Source organism: Macrotis lagotis, chromosome 2 (genome assembly GCF_037893015.1).
Source record: "Macrotis lagotis isolate mMagLag1 chromosome 2, bilby.v1.9.chrom.fasta, whole genome shotgun sequence".
Classification (NCBI taxonomy): domain Eukaryota; kingdom Metazoa; phylum Chordata; class Mammalia; order Peramelemorphia; family Peramelidae; genus Macrotis; species Macrotis lagotis.
Window position 1 is genome coordinate 50342649 of NC_133659.1, and position 3777 is coordinate 50346425.

A 3777-nucleotide genomic window follows, 5' to 3' on the forward strand; every position below is an offset into this window, starting at 1 on the left:
GAGATGTCTATGAAAGATATGGACCAGTGACAAATCCTATTAGAGGAATTATTTATCACTCCCCCCGTCACCACGTTTGCCCCCAATTAGGATTAATTTCAAACTATAACATCAAAAAGAAGTAGATCATAGGTGGGGAGCTCCAAAAGAACTTAGGACAACTTTTCCCAAGCCTTTCATTTTACAGATGAGGAAATTGAAACCCAGATTTTAAGATGACTAGTTCTAAATTATACAGAGTATCAACAGCAGAACTGGGATTTGAACATGCTCCATTTTTCTTCTAACACTGACCTTTCTTATACCAAGTGCTTTAAAATTCAGTATATTAGCCCAGTCTATATTTTGCATTTCTTTATCTGAGTACTGATTGGGTCCCTCATTCAACAAGTCATCCCTTATTTATTGTTTACTCTGTTGCAAGCACTATGCTAATTGCTAAGATTACAAGGAAGGACAAAGGGTAAAGTTCGTAAGGAGCTCCCAAGAAATGGAGGCTACTCCACCCTATAGAGGTGAATGAATGAGAAGACACTCCAAGGTCATGTAAATCAGTCATACAAAGCTATGAACAAGACACCCTATTTTTCACTCCTTATCCATTTATTCAACCAAACCGCTCAAAGATAATACTTCTGTTTGTGTTTCTGCCTGCTTTTCATCTGTTTTCATTGCTTTATGCATTCAAGGAATTCCCTTTGCCAATGCAAATGCAAATCCCATGCAAATTTTTTTCTTCAGTTTCCTGAAGCACAGAGTTTTTAAAAGAGCTACTACTAAGTATCTTAAAGAGAGGATTATTAAAGAAAAGACTGAAGCTCCCTCTTCCTATGACTGGAGTGAGGGAGGCAGAGGCAGGGGTGGCAGTGGCTGATGGCCCAGAGCACTCTTAGGTGGTCATGATGAGTTTACCCCTCAACCCCAAACCCTTCATGAATGGACTGACCGGGAAGCCAGTGATGGTGCAGCTCAAGTGGGGAATGGAGTACAAAGGCTACCTGGTGTCTGTGGATGGTTACATGAGCATGCAGCTTGCAAATACAGAAGAATACATAGATGCGGCATTATCTGGACATCTTGGTGAAGTTTTAATAAGGTGCAATAATGTCCTTTACATCAGAGGTGTTGAAGAGGAAGATTGGGGAAAATGAGAGAATAGCAGATTTTCTGGGATGGGCTGGGAGGGGGTCTCTTTTCTATATTTCTAGAAATGAAGATTTATTTGTTTTTCAGTTAAAAAAAAAAAGAAAGGACTTAAATTTGAAGACTGAACTTTCCAACCTCAACACTGGATTCCTTTCTCTACCATTCTGTGCTACTTCTCCATGTTTTCTGTTAAACATATAAAATATTGAGAAGCAGTGAATCAGTCAAAGAATCACAAAAACTTCTTATCATATGCAAAGAATTTTGTTGTGTTATTATAGCCGAGCATTTTCTGTCATGTCAGACTCTTTACGATCAATCCCTCTTTGGGGTTTTCTTCGCAAACACTCTGGAATGGTCTTCCGTTACTATCTCCAACTCATTTTACACATGAAGAAATTGAGACAAACAGTATTTGCCAGGGTCACACAGCTAATAAGTGTTTGAGCTAGATTTTAACTCCAGAAGATGAGTGTTTCTGATGTCAGTCCCAATCTCCATTGTACCACTTAACTGACTTTCCCAAAATATAAAAAAGCAAACAAAACAAAACAAATAAACAAGCAAAAAAATTCCTTAATCATATCCTAGAGGTATCCTTGACTTTAGGTACAAATATTCCAAAGCAGAAAAATGTACCTAGTAACATTATATTTTTAACATTTTATTTGTTTTCCAATTATATACAATAGTAATATGTGCCCATCATTTTTTGCAAGTTTCTGAATTCTACAATTTCCCCCCTCCTCCCTTCCCTCCACCCCCTGAAGACTGTCTGATAGTCTCTACATTGTTTCCATGCCATACATTGATGTAAATTGCATGTTATAAGAGTAAACATCTGAATAAACATAAACCCCCTCCCCCCAGAAGATGGGGAAACCTCAAGAAGAGAGAGAGAGAGAGAGAAAAAAATGTACTTTGTACTTTGTGTTCAGATTTCAATGGCTCTGTCTCTGGGGTGAGTTGTTTTCCCTATCATAAGTCCATCAGAGAAGTTGCTTCAATATTTTTCCCTCAGTTGCTATTACTAGCTGTACCTCCACTCTATTTCTCCACACTCTCATTTATTCTATTCTCTCTCTTCTTTTATCCTGGCCCTGTGCATTGAAAAAGCTTTTTTTGTCCATTGAAAAAGCTTTTTTTACCTCTTATGTGAAATCTCTCAGCTTTTTCATCTTCTTTTCCTTCCTCCCAGTACTTTCCCCCATCACCCACTGACTCCATCCCTATACCACATCATACCATTATATTCTGCTCCTTCCTATATCTTGTCTATATATGCTCCTTCTTACAGCTCTTATAAATGAGAAAGTTCATATGAGTTATCAATATCTTCTTCCCATACAGGAATACAAACAGTTCAACATCATCAAGCTCCTCATAGTTAGTTCCTCTCTTCCACTCCCTGTATGGTTCACCACCATCCTGTACTTGGAGATCAAACTTTCTGTTCAGTTCTGGTCATCTTGTTAGGAAAGTTTGAAAGTCCCTTGTTTCATTGAAAATCCATCTTTTTCCCTGAAAGAGGATGTTCAGTTTCACTGGGTAGTTGATTCTTAGTTGTAAACCAAGATCATTTCCCTGTGGAATATCACATTCCAATCCCAAGAGCCCTTAATATAGATGCTGCCAAATCCTGTGTAATCCTGACTATGGAGCCTCAGCAGTTGAATTGTCTGTTTCTGGCACCTTTTAGAATTTTCTCGTTGATTTAGGAGTTTGGGAATTTGGCTATAATATTCCTGGAAGTTTTTCTTTTGGGATCCCTTTTGGGGGGTGACTAGTGAATTCTCTCGATTTCTATTTTACCCTCAGCTTCTAGGATCTCAGGACAATCTTGCTGTATTATTTCTTGAAAAATGAAGTCTAGGCTCTTCTGATCCTGGCTTTCAGATAGTCCAATAATTTTCATATTATTTCTTCTGGATCTGTTTTCAAGGTCAGTTGTTTTTCCAATGAGATATTTCACATTTTCTTCTAATTTTTGGATTTTTGGAAGAGTTTTATTTCTTCCTGCTTTGTTGAAAACTCATGAGCTTCCTTTAGTTCCATTTTGCATTTTAAGGAGTTATTTTCTTCGGAGAGCTTTTTTAATCTCCTTTTCCAGCTGGCCAATTCTGCTTTTTAAGGCATTCTTCTCTTCATTTGCCTTTTGTTTTGCTTTTTTTTCTATTAGGCCTAAACTGGTTTTTAACATATTATTTTCTTCAGTATTTTTTTGTATTTCTTTCACTAAGCTTTTCATTTGATTTTCATGATTTTTCTGCATTGCTCTCATTTCTCCTCCCAATTTTTCCTCCACCTCCCTTAATTGCTTTACAAAGTCTTTTTTTGAGTTCATTCACAGTCTGAGCCCATTTTCTATTTCTCTTGGAGGTTTTGGATATGGAAGCTCCAATTTTGTCATCATCTGAGTATGTGTTTTTATCTTCCATAGGACTGAAGTAATTCTCTATGGTCAGATCCTTTTTTTTTCTGTTGCTTACTCATTTCCTCAATCCAAGACTAATATACAGCACTTTGGGGTTATTTTTTTGGGGGGGAGACCCCACTGGGACCTTTATTCCTCCAAGGTCTCTTGCTCTCTAGCCTTTGCTTTGATATGTAGATGACCACAGCACTGCCTTC

At 37.6% G+C, this 3777-nt stretch overlaps 1 pseudogene; it reads left to right on the forward strand.

Annotated features, from left to right (window-relative positions):
* The first annotated feature begins 902 nt into the window (after nt 1-902).
* LOC141510992 (small nuclear ribonucleoprotein F pseudogene) lies at nt 903-1151 on the forward strand (annotated as a pseudogene).
* Nucleotides 1152-3777: the final 2626 nt, after the last annotated feature.